The sequence below is a fragment of the Hylobates moloch genome, unplaced genomic scaffold (assembly GCF_009828535.3).
Source record: "Hylobates moloch isolate HMO894 unplaced genomic scaffold, HMol_V3 SCAFFOLD_8, whole genome shotgun sequence".
Classification (NCBI taxonomy): domain Eukaryota; kingdom Metazoa; phylum Chordata; class Mammalia; order Primates; family Hylobatidae; genus Hylobates; species Hylobates moloch.
In genome coordinates, this window is record NW_026652283.1 from 62,040,622 (window position 1) to 62,057,284 (window position 16,663).

General features: G+C 42.0%; 1 pseudogene; it reads right to left on the bottom strand.

Moving 5' to 3' along the window:
• Positions 1 to 11,070: 11,070 nt before the first annotated feature.
• Positions 11,071 to 11,834, bottom strand: LOC116473237 (small ribosomal subunit protein uS19-like; annotated as a pseudogene).
• Positions 11,835 to 16,663: the final 4,829 nt, after the last annotated feature.

Consider the following 16,663-nt stretch of genomic DNA (forward strand, 5'->3'; position numbering starts at 1 on the left):
ATGTAGCCTCCATTCTGCTGCTGGAGTGATCTTTATAACACATAAATCTGACGGTATCTCTCTGCCTCAAAATCCTTCCAAGGCTCCCAGTTGCTAAGAGTATGAAACCTAACTTCTTTGCATGGCATAGTTGAGCCCTACTCACATTTCCTGACATTCCCACCACAAACCTAATGCTTCACAAAAACCAAACCACTTCAAGTTTCTAGAATCCTCCAGATGTCTTCTGTTCTGGGTCTTTGCCCAGCCAAGTCCTGCCTAAACCACTCTTCTCTCCCTTGGCAAACTCCCCATCCTTCAGCTCATGCAGTATCTTTTCTGGAAGCCATCCATGTATCCCCTAAGCAGAGTGGCACAGTCTTTGCCTGTGTTTTTGTTCATACCTATACGAAAGCAGTCACTTTGCGGTCATGAATGGTTTTTGTGTGTTTCTCCACATTAATCTTCATATTCTTTCAAACTAAGAACAACGGTAATTTACTTCTAATTTTATTTTATTTTATTTTTAATTTAGTCAAATGAAGTAGTGGGAACAGAGAAGGAACAAAGAAATCTGTTACTGGTTGTGATCAATTGGTTGTAAACACCACTGCATTGCACCACTACATCAGCCACTTTTTTTTTTTTTTTTTTTTTTTTAGATGGAGTCTCACTCTGTCGCCCAGGCTGGAGTGCAGTGGCGCAATCTCAGCTCACTGCAACCTCCACCTTTCAGGTTCAAGTGATTCTCCTGCCTCAGCATCCCAAATAGCTGGGATTACAGGTGCACACCACCACTACTAATTTTTGTATTTTTAGTAGAGATGGGGTTTCACCATGTTGGCCAGGCAGGTCTCGAACTCCTGACCTCAAGGAATCCTCCTGCCTCAGCCTCCCAAAATGTTGGAATTACAGGTGTGAGCCACCACACCCGGCCTGCACCAGCCACTTCTAATTTTAGATTCACAGTGCCTAAGGTGGTGCCTGTCACATAAAAAGGCTTCAGTATGTATTTTTAAGTGTTTGTTATATGAATAATTCCAAAACCCAGGCTCTTTTCATTCATTACCCAGACTGTCTCCCTCGGTAGTTCATTATTACCACAGGAGTGGTTTTACCTGGTACACAGATTTGAAGGACATCTCTTGGATTATGGGTACATGATCCAATCTCAATAGAGAGCAGTAGTAGGAATGAAGAGTCTTGCAGAACCCTGAGTTATTTTGAAGCCATGGTGAGCCTGCAGGAGGAGGAGGATCTGGTGACCCTGAAACAAGGAAACAAAGATCAAAAAGATAAATCTTACCTACTTTCTAATTTTACTTTTGGCAGGTCTAGAGTCAGTCAGATGTATTTGAGGTTCAGGCTTAATAACCTTGAATACTAGTCATGAGTTTATCAGTGTTATGCTACTACATGCGGCTAGGAAAGACACTAAATATTAAGGGCTCAGAATTCTATAAAAATTAGCACCATGACTCTTAAGAATAGAAAGAGAAATTCTTCTAATAATTGATTCTAAAACTTGGGTTAACGTAAGAATCATCTCAGCAGGTTTTTAAGTTTTCAAGGTCCCATCATAGAGGCACTGATTCAGGGGGGCCTGGAAGTTTTTTTTCCAACAAGCAACCCAAGTGATAATAATGTAAACAATGCTTAAAGTGGTATCCAAAGCTTTTTTTTTATTATACACGACATATATCTAATTTTTAGTCATAAATTGTACTCTGTTTCTGTACCTATACATAGAACATCCTCAGAATTAAAATATTTAAAAGATAAAATGAAGATAAATCTAAATAGAATTTTTAATATTATCTTTCCACCCATCAACAGATCATCCCAAGTATGTATCAATGTGTATCCCAAGAGCAAGGCTGCCCCTCAATAAAATCAACATCTATTTTAATGGTCTCAAGGGCCTCATTTAGAGACATGTCCAACTACACAGTTTTTTTTTAATCTGTTGATGTTCTTCTGTGTATCAGGGACTGTGCTAGACCATTTTACTCCATATTATCTCATGTAATCCACCTTGTAACCCTGCAAGATAGGTAATATTAATAACAATTACATATTTGGAGACTGAAATTCAGTGAGATCCATGTAGGTTGCCTAATGTCTCATAGATAACAAATAATGAAAAAGGAATTTGAATCCAGGTTTCTAATATTTTCCACTATATTTTGTATATGTCAGTTAAGAGTGTATTTAGCTGCAAGGGAACAGAAATTTAGTTACAATGATTTAACTAGATAGTGGTTTATTTTTTTCTGTAACAAAAAGTCCCCATGTATGGAATCCAGGCTGGTAAAGAGGTTCTATAATAGCACCAGGGACAGAGGTTTTTTCTCTCTGTCCTACCATCTTTAGTAAGTAGTTTTTGTCACAAAATAGATATTTCTACCTCCAGGCATCACAGCTCTATTCCTACAAGAAGATAAAAATGGGAGAAAGGACAAAAGACAAAAGATAAAAGTTAAAAGGCCCTTACTCAGCCCCATTTAATAAGCTTTCCCAGGAGCCCCACCTGGTAACTTGATCTTGAATCTCATTGGCCAGAATTGTGCCACAAAGCCACCTGTAGCCGCAAGCTGTGTACAAGCTGTGTACTTTAAGCTGGGCATAGTTGGGACAAAATTGGATTTCTCCTAATTAAGAAGCAGAGATCGAATTTAGTGGATGCAACCAGGAATATCTGCCACATTACTTCTGTCTTAACCCCAAAACTACCACAACATTGTAGCTACTACAGAAACTAATACAGTCTTAGCATCCCAGAAAGAGAATCTTTTCAAGTCATGTAGTCCATATCCCCATCTAATGCTAGGATCCAGTATACTCTATCATGACCAAGAGATCATCCAGCATCTGCTCGAAACTCCTAGGATGGGAAAGCTTATGACTTCACTCTGAAATCTCTTCTACTTGTGAGAGGCTTTAATTGTTGGCATTTCTATTCTAGTAAAAATCACAATGTATCATATTTAGATTTTTACACTGGCATCTTAGGACCAGGGGCTGTTATTTATTCATCTCTGTACCCAGTACAGTTGTCATAAAGAGGTGACTCAGGAAAAGATTCAAGGAATAAATGGAGAAATCTTTTTTTAATACTGAGATTAAATGATTCTCTTCTAACCACTTAAAAAAAAAAAAACACCTCTTTTTTCTCTCCCAGGCCCATTCCATTCAACTGCACTGTCATGTTCAGTTAATAAGCAATATGAAGAGTGAAATATTAGGGTCACATCCCAGGAGCTGGTCAGGATGTATAAGAGGCCCCGCAGTGCTCTGGAAATAAGCTCTGATCAGGAAGAAGTGAATGTGCTTTAGAGAACAGCTTGTGATCTGGACTCACACACCACTGAGAAGAAATGGGACTCCTGGAGGGAAGACCCCAACCCAAAATTCACCACTCTTTTCCTGGTCTCTACCAATCTGAGTTTCCATCACTGCTTGGTAAATTTTCCACTATAACACAGGGAATCAAGGAAAATGATGCACATGCATGTGCACGTGTGTGTGTGTGTGTGTGTGTGTTTTCAAACAATTTTCTCTCTGGGATTATGGCCCTTCCCACACCTTCTCTTCCAAGACCACAATCACTGCATCCTCTGGTGTGCTCACATGCAAAGTAGTTTTTACTCCAAAGTAAATGGAGGAAACAAACTAAGTGGAGATGTAAGTTCACAAGTTTCAAGTGATTGAAAGCTAAGATCTCCAGCTAGGCAGGACAAGATCTGATCTTATGATGACTTAACTTCTCTAAGCTCCTGGTTCCTCGTCAGTGAAGCGGGCATAGCAATATCACCACCTTAAATATTGTTGTGCAGATTAAATGAGATACAGCCTGTAAAACACTTACCACAATGTCTGGTACATATAGTGCTTGGTAAGTATCAGCCTATCATTGTCAATATCGTTCTACTTAGCCCATGAGTTTGGCACAGGTTCTTCTCCTTTTGCAGGCTCTTTCCCTAGCCCTGACCTTCAAGATAATTCCTAGGCCAGGTGCAGTGGCTCATGCCTGTAATCCCAGCACTTTGAGAAGACAAGGCTGGAGAATCGCTTGAGGCCAGGAGTTTGGGACCAGCCTGAGTAACATAGCAAGACCCTGTCTTTACAAAAAATGAACAAAAAAATGTTTAATTAGCTGGGCACAGTGGTGCCTGCCTGTAGTCCCAGCTACCCAGTAGGCTGAGGAGGGAGAATCCCTTTAGCCCAGAAGGTTGAGGCTGCATTGAGCTGTGATTTCACCTCTGCACTCCAGCCTGAATAACAGAGTAAGACCCTGTCTAAGAAAAAAAAAAACAATTCACCCCACATGCCCAAGCCATATGTAGCTCCCTCAGTACTACAGACCTATGGAAAAGGAAACCCTTTTTCTAACTGGGCTCCTTCTTTGCACCTGGCTCATAGACTTGATAGTAATTCCCAGGTTCCCTTCCCAGAAATTGTCTCATCCACCTTTCTTGATGACGAACCAGCACAATTTGGATGCCCCCAAGTTAACTCTCTTTTCATTTCCTTCCCTTTACTCTTTGTCTTTTTCAAATAGTAGTAACAAGCACCTAAATCCTGTATCCTTCTATCCTTCTTCTTATTTTTTTTAAGAGACGGGGTCTCATTTTGTTGCCCAGACTGGAGGGTAGTAAGTATTCACAGACATGATCATGGCACACAATACAGCCTCATATTCCTGGGCTCAAGAGATCATCTCACCTCAGCCGCTCAAACAGCTGGGACTATAGGCATGCACCACCACTCCTGGCTCCCCAAATCTTTCTTAATAAAAATAATTTTTGAAAACATCTTACAATACATGATCATTTATTAAACACTCCCACTTAATACATCTCATTTTAACTTTACAATAGCGTTGTGAAGGACTATTATTCCCATTTTGAAGATGAGAAAACAGATTCAGAGAGCTGACAACACCCGCCCAAGGACCCAAAGGGAGTTGAGTCACTATATGTTGAGCAACTGTGGAGGAGATACATTACCAACATTTCCTATCATTCTAGATACAGGTGTGCTGGGACATAGGGAAGGCTGCCCTCTATCCTCTCACTGTCTCTATGATAGGAGCTAGACATGCTGGTACAAGCCAATGGCACTGGAATAACCTGGCTTCTGCTGTCTACCATGACCACTAGAATTACCTCCAAAAGAATCTAAGCCATCTCACTCCATTAAATATTTATTGTATACCTACAATATATTCAACACCATAGAATATACTGTGATCTAAGACCTAGTCTAATGGCCCCCAAAAGCTTCCAATCTAGTCAGGGACTGAGACTAAGAATATAAAATAATACATAATTAACTTTAAATTGGACAGAAGAGACCATAGATGCTGAAGTAGTTCAGAGAAAAGGTAGATTCATGAGGTCTGAAATAATAGAGATTTTATGGAGGAAAAGCTTCAGCTAAAATGAGAGGATGCATCATGAAAGAAATGAGGACCTTATGGCTACTCATAGATCCCCCAGTGTATTTAGTGTACCAGGCACATTTACTCATAATCACTCAGAATCCCCAAAGCAACAACCCAGGAGTCCTCACTTAATAGGTAAAGAAATTGAAGGTCAGAGAGGTTAAGTAGTTTGCCCAAAGTCACAAGTCTTTTAAGTGATAAATCCAGAATTCAAAGTAAGCTTTATCTGATGCTAAAGTTGGTGCTTTTTCTGCTACCTTGCTGCTTACTACTGACAGGTAAATCCAAGAGCTAAAACAAATGTTATTGGTCCATAAAGAGCCTGTTGAGAGAAAGGGGTATAGTGAGAAGAGCACTGGAACTAGAATCAGCAGGCCAAATTTGTAATTAACTTTTCATTTCTAGTGTATTTGATAAGTCCTCCCTTGACTTTCAGTTGCCTTATCTGAGGTAAATGGAGAAAATGCTAGCATCTCTTTCAAATAACTATAATAAAGATTAAATGATAAACATACAGATATAACTAAAACATTAAACACCCACTTTTACATGTGAATTTTAATAAAATAAAAATACAAATTAAAGTACTTATATATTTCACTGGATTTACCTAATCACATTCCATTAAATAACCACCATAGCATCTTCAGGACCTAGGTAGATGTTAGTTAGAAAGGCTAGATAACCTTTTTGGCAATTCTAAAACTAACAGGAGCTCTTAAGCTATCAGGGTTATCAATCTCCCTCCAAAGCTGACCCTTCTAGGCCCCCACATATTAGCTCTGAGTGTTCTGGCCTCAGACTGAGGAGTTAAGGAGTGGGACCTCCACCCAACAGGAAGCCAAAGACCACTTCTATAAGAGCACCAAGCTGAGTGCATGGCAAATGCTTCATAAATAGAGAGTAAATTGAACTGAATTCCAAAGGGTCCTGGATTTCCTAAAGGGCAGCCTCCAAGACTTACCATTTTGTGGAATCAAGCAATGGATGGAGATGCAACCATGCCTATAAGATACAGACACATGTGTGGGATTGGGACAGAACTTTTCAATCTGGTCCCTCCCCTCTGTTCCATAGCCCACTGGGCTACAAAGGACCTCCTAGGTAGAATGTGCTCAGCTTTCTTTGCAATGGCTGGGCATGCCAGAAACAGAGGCTTTGAATCATCTCATCACCTGGTCAGCAGGAGGTATTTATGCCAGAAATGTCTTAGAAAGAAAAGTGTCCTTTTATTGATTTCATGGCTCTCTTGCTAACATTTACAGTCCAAAACAAGTACAATCTGAATTTCAGACTTAGGTTTCTGACTTGAGGAAAAGAACAAAGAAAGTACTGCCTTCAATTCACGTAGCTGTAATTAGTGCCTTTTTCCCCTCAACTGTTCAATGTACTTGGTAGTTCTTCCTTTGTGAATTCTTATAGACTCAGAAATATTGTTAGGGCATAAGGGAAGGAGTCTCAAGAAAGCTAGAGATCCTGGTTGAGCTAGTGGGGCCAGACAAGGGACCACTGATGCTAATGGGATTTCACTGGCATGCAGGGATTGCAGAGGCCTGAGAACTCCTTCTGTGGTCACTGGGAGAAGGCGACTGCACCTTACTTACTCTGTAATCAATTATGTATGCACTCATTTATTTATTCTTTCACCTGTCATTTATTAAGAACTTTTTGCATGCCCGGCACTGCAATAAGTACTTGGGGGAGAAAGAAGTTTTAAAGGAGAACAACTTTATAGAATAGGGTTATCTTTTGAAAGAGAACGGGAAACCAGGCTAAAATTATGGGGCCTGTAAAAAGAGGAAGAAAAGACAGCCATGGCCTAAAGAGTAGCCCTGGGGCAGAGCAATTGAAAGTTCTCTTGGGTTCTGTGGCATAGAAAATTTACATGACTTAACTAAGATCATACAGATCTTTAAAGTCAGAGATTGGCCTAAAACTCAGCCTGAGTGCCTTTCAGATGACCCCATGAACCTAGTACAGTGAAAAGAACTCAGACCTCAGAAAGAAAAACACCTTGATTTAAACCCTGCTTTTACCTTCAGTTACTTTAGAACTAAACCTCTCTGAGCTATAGTATCTCATGTAAAAAACAGTGATAAAAAATACTCATTGTAAAATGAGGTTACTATAGGATTAAAATACATGCTGTGATTTCTGCTACAAGAAAGATGGAGTAGTAGAGTCCAGATTTTCTTTCCCAGTTGATACAAGACAAAATACATGAAACAATGGTTTTTTTTTTTTTTTCTGAGACAGAGTCTCATTCTGTAGGCCAGCCTGGAGTGCAGTGGTGCCATCACTGCTCACTGCAACCTCTGCCTCCCAGGTTCAAGTGATTCTCTGCCTCAGCCTCCCAAGTAGCTGGGATTACAGACACGTGCCACCACATCCGGCTAATTTTTGTATTTTTAGTAGAGACAGTGTTTCACCATGTTGGCCAGGCTGGTCTCGAACTCCTGACCTCAAGTGATCTGCCTGCCTCAGTCTCCCAAATTGCTGGGATTACAGGCATGAGCCACCACGTCCAGCCTGAAACAATGGTTTTCAAGACACTAGACATCAGGCAATAAAAAACAATAATCCCTGAGAGAAGGGAAACAAATGAGATAAGCCCTATGATTGAGACAAGTTCCTGCCTTGAGAGAGTTTCCAGGTCATGGCCCAGAGAGTGGAAACTGACATACAGCCTTAGTAGACTCCATGAGTTGTAAAGACACAGCTGAAAGTCCAGAGAGACCTACCAATCTCTGCCTTTAAGAAAGGAAGAAAGAAAGGAAGGAAGGAAGGAAGGAAGGAAGGAAGGAAGGAAGGAAGGAAAGAAAAAAGAAAGAAAGAAAGAAAGAAAGAAAGAAAGAAAGAAAGAAAGAAAGAAAGAAAGAAAGAAAGAAGAAAGAGGGAGGGAGGGAGAGAGAGAGAGAGAGAGAAAGAGAAAGGAAGGGAAGGGAAGGGAAGGGAAGGGGAGAAAGGAAGGGAAGGGAAGGGGAGAAAGGAAAGAAAGAAGAAAAAGAGAAAGGAAGGAAGGAAGGAATGGAGGGAGGGAGGGAGGGAGGGAGGGAAAGTAGTCAAGCAAAAGAGTATATACTATACGATTTCATTAATGTAAAATTCTAGAAAATGTAAACAAATTTGCAGTGACAGGAAGCCAACCACTGGTTGTCTAACGACAAGACTTGGGATGGGAAAAGTGGGATGAAGGAATTACAAGGAGTATAAGGTAACTTTGTGGAGTGATGGACATGTATATACATATCATATATATATATATATTCATCATATATATATATATATATATTTTAGAGGCAGAGTCTCTCTGTCACCCAGGCTGGAGTGCAGTGGCACGATCATGGCTCACTGCAGCCTAAACTCCAGTGGCTCAAATGATCCTCCCACCTCAGCTTACCAAGCAGCTGGGACTACAGGTATGTGCCACCATGCCTGGCTAATCATTATCATGATTGTGGTGATGGTTTCATGGGCATATACAAATGTGAAGACTTATTAAGTGGTATGATTTAAACATGTGCAGTTTGTTATATGTCAATCACACCTCAATAAAGCTGCTTTTAAAATTTCCTGATATTTCTACGGTACCTCTAACATAGTAAGTCCTTAATAAATGTTAGTTCTCTTTCTTTTAACACTACATTTTACAACTAGGAACTAATAGGATCATAATTCCTGACTAGGGAACTCTTTTTCTCACCAGAAAAGTGTAGGAACTATTTTTGAAAGGCTGAACTGTTTGGTCATCTTTGCTTTCGGTTTTACTAAGGCTGGCAGCTCTCTGTATCAGCAACGCCCCCAAAGAGCCAGGCAAAGTCAGTGAGGTCAGCCTAGCTTTCCTTCTCTCCACCTTCACTCCTCAGAGCCATCACTTTGGCAACATAACCCAATTTAATGGCTTATCAAAACCCAAGGTTCTTGATATTTGTACCCCCATTGCCCCAGCATAGTGTTTGGTGTGTGGCTAGAGCTTAACAAAGGATCAAAGAGAGAACGAGTGAAAGAAAAGAGTAAAGCTTCCATCCCTGTGCCTGTGTGCCTGCATGGTGACCTCCAGGTCTTCGTGTAGTGCAGGTCTCAGCTAAGTCTCAATAAAGGAAATTCTCTGCTCTGGCTGAGGCGCCAGACCACTGCAGCTCTGGATCTTGATAACACCCACAGCTTTCACACCAATGCCTTTCCACAACTACTTCACTTACTGGGTCTACTGAGCACTCTGCTAGGACAGCACAACCATCCTCAGTCCATAGATCTTGATTGGATAGCAAAACAGATTACATTTTAACATCTTCATGTTGCTAGGGTTCTCAACTTTTGCGTTCAAAGAGACAAGATGGTTATCATAGTGGCAAGCACTGAACTGGAAACCTAGAGACATGTAGCTAGTCCTGGCCCTGCCCTCTCACCAATGAATGACCTGAATCAACCCAGTCTATACTTGTAACTCATTGGCCAGCCTTCCTTACCATAACTGTGCTATTCCAGGGGAGGCAAAATGTTTAAGAGTCACATTACCAGCCTTGGGTTGGGGGTAAGTCCTAGATCTGCCACGTGATAACTAGAAAATGGGTTGAGTGGTCTAGCCCATCCAGAGGGCCCTTTGTAGGAAATTTTTCTGTGGTCCGTTTTTCAAATGGCCTGGGGCATATTTATTCTCCTATAGGGAAGTAGATGCTGTGGTAGCCATGAGAAAATAGCTCTTCTGGTAAGGAGAGCGCTAGGTATGCAAACATTCAGTCGGCGGTACCCCTGAAATTTAACTTGAAAATTGCACCTATAGGCTTCTGCAAATTAATAGCATTCAATGGGGGCTCAGCCTTGTTTCTCTACAGGACATGCTAATCTGGGAGCCTTAAAAATTAATAAATTAATATAGTCTACAAAACAGTCATACTTCCTATGAAAAGCACCTGCCACACATTAATGAAGATATCCTTTCATTTTTCTTCATTAAGTATAAGGCTTATGAACAAGGACTTTTATTACTTTTATTCATTACAGTACTCCTAGTGCAATAGAAAAGTGCCTGATACATAGTAGGCCCTCCAACAAATGTTTATTGAATAAAAGAATCATTTAATAAAGTCCTTATGAGTTGAATCTGTATGCAACGCTTTGTAGTATTAAATGTATTGTAACCTTCCTTAACCAAAATAGCAGCAACTTCATTTCCCCTAACAACTTCTTTAAATACCCTCACAATTTCCTTCTTCCTTCCTGGGTAGTCTATTAGCATCCTCAGAAGACTGGTAGAGATCCAAGCCTTATTTTTGAGAATAAAAGCTGGAAATCATTATTTCCAGCTTTTTTCAGAGTTATAGATTAAACCTCAACAGAACCTAGGTGGGCTATAGGACTTGTTGACCTGCTGAAGGGGCCCTGCAGAGTACTGTACCATCTTGTAGGCATAGTACTGGTTCAGCTGAGATTTAATCTACAACTCTGAAATAATTATTTCCAGCTTTTATGAAAATAAACAGAGAAGATGGGCTATAGGACTTGTTGATGTGCTGAAGGGGCCGTGCAGAGTATTGTACCATCTTGCCTAGATAAATGAAAGATATCACTATATTGATTAGGTGTTTGTTTTATGCCTTTATTGAAGAACCAATCTTGTTTTGCCACTCTTGGTTTGTAGATAGAAACCAAGCTTCTTGGTTTCCTAAATAGAACAAACCTGATTAATTCAAACCCTTAGCTCCACAAAATATTGCAATCATTCACATTTCCATGAGAAAAGACATTTTGTTATTTATTTATTTATTTAAGAAACGTGTGTGCCTTTATTGGCTGAGCAGAATCCTTGAGGGTGGTGAAGCAGGAAGAGTGGGTGGCTCTGATGCCTGGCCGGGCAGTGCTTCACGAGCTTGTAGGTGATCGAGGTAATGGCCAATCCTCTCGGGCTTGCCCTCCACTTGGTTGAATGCCTTGCCATTGTAGACGCCCACCATGCTACCCACCGTCTTGTCTCCCATCTCGGGCAGGATGATCATGTCCTGCAGATGTGCGTTCACCACCTCTGGCTTCTGCATAGGCAGTGCCCACTTCTTGCCCTTGTGCAGGCGCTTCAGCAGCGAGTGCTGCTTCTGCCACAGGCCACAGTGCAGCTTCATTCACTGCTCTCACGACAAGTCCAGCAGCGGGTCGGGGTGCACGCCACAGGAGGTGAACTTGCACAAGGTCTGCTTCTTCTGCTTCACTGCTTTTTCTGCTCCACTTCTGCCATCTTGACTTTTTTTTAAAACAACATGCCTCAAAGATCTCCAGTGAAATAGAAAACCCAAACTGCCTCCCTTTTCAGTGCTAAAAGATAATATCCTATGGCAGCTATTTCTAGGCCTGTTTATTATCAGAATTGCTTGAGAGTTTTAAAAATGCAGATTCCTTGGCTCTACCTCTGTCCTACTCCATCACCCCCCCCCCCCCCCCCCCCCCCCACACACACACCCCCCTAAGATTCTGACACAGTAGGTCTGGGATATGGTCCAGAATCAGTATATAGGAAATGGACCCCAGATGGTTTTGTTGTGCAACCGGATTTTGAAACCACCTTCTAAGCTGTGCTGCTATATAACAAAAAACGCCCAGAACTACTGACTACAAAACCAGGGACTCTTTTCCCCTTGTTCTAAAGAAGGGACTGTGTCTCCCAGCCTACCTGTCCTGCTAAATATGTAGGAGCTACAAACTCAAATGCCTGCAGGACCAGGCATGTAACATAAATGCAGGAAAAACACAGATGAGAGCAGTGGGGACTGTGGCAAACACCACCCATCCACAAGGCAAAGATGCTTGCCAGTTCCAGCCAAGTATGAACATGGGCCTGTCATCACAGGAGCTTCTAAAATCTCAAAAGAATCCAGAAATTTTATAGATTTTTGTATAAAATGATTTTCTAATCGATAGATTTTATTTAAAATGTCTGGTGAAGGCTAAACACATCTGGGGTAACATGTGGCCCAGAGCCCATGCACTTTGGGAGGCCAAACTCCTCACACTACTGCCATCCACTCAAAGGGCAAGGGGGCTAAGGTGTGGGCTAGTGTGAAGGTAGGAGGGGAATATATTCCAATTACCAAGTGACTGCTGATGTTTGCATTTCACAGCTAAGCCAGCAGTCATTAATGAGACTAGCATTAATGGTTCTCTGGTTCTGTGGGGTGGCACAAACAAAGCCCTTTTAGGCTATATATTCATTCCCCAAGGCTGCTGAAACAAATTACCACAAACTTGATGGCTTAAGACCACTGACATTTATTCTCTCACAAATGTAAAGGCCAGAAGTCTGCAAAGTGTCAGGAGGTGGGTCCCTCTGGAGGCTCTGAGGGAGAATCATTCCTTGCCTCTTTCCTAGCTTCTGGTAGCTGCTAGTAATCGTTGCTGTTCTTTGGCTTGTGGGGATGTCTCGCCAATCTGCCTCTGTCTTCATATGTCCTTCTCCCCTGTCTCCCTTGTCTCATTTCCCCTTCCATTCTAAGTCCTTATCATTGGATTTAAGGTCCACTCCAATCCAACATAATCTCAGCTTGAGATTCTTAATTACATCTGCAAAGGCCCTTTTTCCAAATAAGCTCACATTCATAGGTTCTGGGGTTTAAGACTTGGATATGTCTTTTTAGAGCCACTATTCAACCCACTACAGATAGGTTTGCATAAAAAAATCCATTATTTCAATCAAATTTTACTTCTACTAACATTTATCTACCAATTTACTACTATGATAAAAATGACTTACATCTTGGCAGAAAACTTGAAGACATGCCAGCTCAGGCCTAGATGCATGTTGTTACATTTTTTTTCTTCTTATATGCCACTAGCTTCATGTCTTACTAGCATTATTCCATTGCTGTATTTCCTGCCATTACTTCTAAAATCAGGCATGTAGGGGTAAAAGGATCTCTGCCTTATACAGGCTTCCACCATTGGAGAAAATGGTGCTGTCTCCATGTGCATGGGCAGGAAAACAGGTGATGGTGGAAGAGCAGAGGGCACAGGGTACTAGGTGAAGCAAGAGAACAACAGGTAAAGTAGAAGTCTGTCTTCATTGACCAGAGAAAGACACAGGAAATATGGCTCAGGTGAAAGAGCCCCTGGAAGTGCCAGGTTCCCAAGAGAATTTTTTACAGCCACCCAAGCACTTAAATGTGATTTCTAGTGCCATCTAGTGGGAAGCACAGGAACCAAGTGAGACATGGGCTAGAAAAACAAAACCATGAGTCCAGCCTTCAGTCACTTTAAGGGGGCAGTTTTTATTGAGGCTGGATTTTTTTGTCTGCCTAGCGAGAGGATCTAAGAAGACTCTTAGCAAACATCTGACCATCTTGTATGCTGCCCTTACACTTTATGCACAGGTGGTTGCTGAACTCAACCACGTGCTGTGTAATTTGTGCTCCCCAGCTAGTTGGTGAGCAGAAGCTGTCTTTCCTCTTTTTATCAACACAAGCACAGTGTCTGGCACAGAACAACCTCTCCAAAAAAATGCCAATTGGGTATATAAAAAAGAAAAATCCAACTTAATGGTTTTTATTATCGACCATTTAGCTGTTAACAAATCTGCAGGAACCAAATGGCAAGACAAGCCACAAGAGGGAAACTGCATGACTTATGGTTTACTAGACTTTGAGCTTTATTAAGCAGTCCTTAGGAGGTACACTCAGGGCCCAATTATAGCAGGCAGTGAGGCTGCTGTGCCCCATGGAGGAAATCGTCCAATGCAACAAGCTGACTCCTCACACTACTGCTATCCACTCAAAGGGCAAAGAGCTAAGGTGTGGGCTAATGTGAAGGTGGGAGGGGAGTATGTTCCAATTACCAAGTGACTGCTGATATTTACATTTCAGAGCTAAGCCAGCAGTCATTAATGCGACTAGCAATTCCTTCCTCCTTACCTTGTAACATATCCATCCACAGAACCTCTACTCCAGGGGTCCTCAATTTTGGCTGCAAAACAGCATCCATCACCTGGAAAGCTTTTTTAAAATTCTGATGCACAGGCTGCACCCCAGACCAATTAAATCAGAGTCTGTGGGGGTGGGGCCAGGCCTAGGCATTTTTTTTAAAGCTTCCCAGATATATTCAATTTCTATGGCTGCTGTAAAGTTACTACAAATTTTGGGGCTTAAAACAACACAAATTCTTATCTTATAGTTCCATATCAGAAGTCCAAAATGGGTCTCACTGAGCTACACTCAAGGTATTGATAGAGTTGCATTCCCTGCTGGAAGCTCTAGGGAAGCTCTAGTTTTCTTACCTTCTCCAGCTTCTGGAGGCTGCCCACGTTCCTTAGCTAGTGGCCTATGGTCTTCAAAGCCAGCAATGACTGGTGAGTCTTCCTCACATTGCTTCACTCTGACACTAACTCTTCTGCCTCTTTCTTCCACATTTTAAGACCCTTGAGATTATGTGGAGTCCACCCAGTGTCTGTATCTAATTACTCAAAATAATCTCCCTATTTTGAAGACAGCTCATTAGCAACACCAAATCCATCTGCTACATTAATTTCCCTTTGTTGTGTAGTGTAATGTAACATTCATAGGTTGCAAGGATTAGGACATGGACATCTTTGGGAGAACATTATTCTGCTTACCGTATCTGATGACTCCAACGTGCAGCTGAGAATAACTGCTGGTTCTGCCAGGCACCGTGGCTCGTATCTGTAATCCTAGCACTTTGGGAGGCCAAGGCAGGCAGATTGCTTGAGCCCAGGAGTTCGAGAGCAGCCTGGACAACATGGTGAAACCCTGTCTCTACCAAAAACACAAAAATGAGCTGGGCATGGTGGTGTGCGCCTATAGTCCCAACTATTCAGGAGGCTGAGGCAAGAGGACTGCTTGAGCCTGGGAGGCAGAGGTGGCAGTGAGCCAAAATCACGCCACTTCACTCCAGTCTGGACAACAGAGTGAGAACCTGTCTCAAAAAAAAAGAATAACTACTGGTCTACCCAATCCATAAGAAGACAGACTTAAGAGAAGAGGCCCAGTTAGCAGGCAGCCATGACAGAAGACTGGAGGCATACACTGAAAAATTGGTGGGGGACAAGGGCAAAAAGGCAGAGAAGGGCAATAGGCAGACTTACCAATTTTACATTGTCACAGAACTTGTTTAGGATGGGGGCAGGCGAGGGCGCAAACTGTCACGTGATTTATTCTCATTCAGTTCTCTGATAGTCCTGGGAAGCTAAATTGTACACTCTCCCAAGGATGATGGGACCATCCCCACTCAGCTGTAGCCATTAAAGAAAATTGAGGTCATAGATAAGACTTTTCCAGACTTTTGTAACTCATTGCTATCAGCTTGCTCCTTGTTTTCTACTCAGAAGCTGGGTGCATGCCAGATTCTCAGGAATTCTGTAGGCTATCTCCCCTATAATCTGTCTCTATGCAAAATAGATTATAACTTGAAAATGTATACTGATTGGCCAACATTTTAACAACACACACACACACACACACACACACACACACACACACACACACACGAGATTTCTGGCTTCTCTTAAAGACCTAGCTATGCTAAGACAGTGCTCCTGCAAGACAGCTCAGCTGGGACAGCCGCTGCCTTTAGAGGGGATATTTATTCTCTGGTTTGCCACAGGTCTCATCCTAGCCTTTTTGTTTTACACCTGGCTCACTCGCTCCAGATCTTTGTTACTTGCTTGGTCTGGTAGGCATTGAAGCTTCTAACCCTCTCCCCTCCTCTAGAGCGCGCACCCCTAAAGTTAGGCAAAATTCCCATAAGGAACCATTTGCTTGTCATTAAAGCAAAAGTGAAAAGCTCTGCAGTGGAAAAGATGGGATTCAGGCCAATGGCTGTCTGTATATACACAACTTTCCTCACAATCCAGCAAGCTCCAGAGGGGAGTCAGACTAGGGTTTGAGTAAGCAGGCTGCAGCCACCAAGTGTTCTGGTGAACATACTGGTCTCCGTTGGTACAAATTTCCTTTGTAGGAAATTAAGCCGAAAACTGCCTCACCTCTGTCCCCTGGTCTTTCTCCAGCCTTCAGCACATAACCAATTTCGTTCTTCTTTTATACTTAAGTCTTGATAATCACCACCCATGAGTGCCTCTTCCCACCTCCAAATGTGGGAAGCGACATGTAAATCCGTGCCTCTGTGGACCATTCCCCCTAAGATGTAATTGAGACCTTATCGTTCTGATAATGCCTAGAGCTTGGCCATGCCACTCAAATGTGCTGCTCCAAACTCTGCACAGCATGAGGGTGATCTGACCAAGGA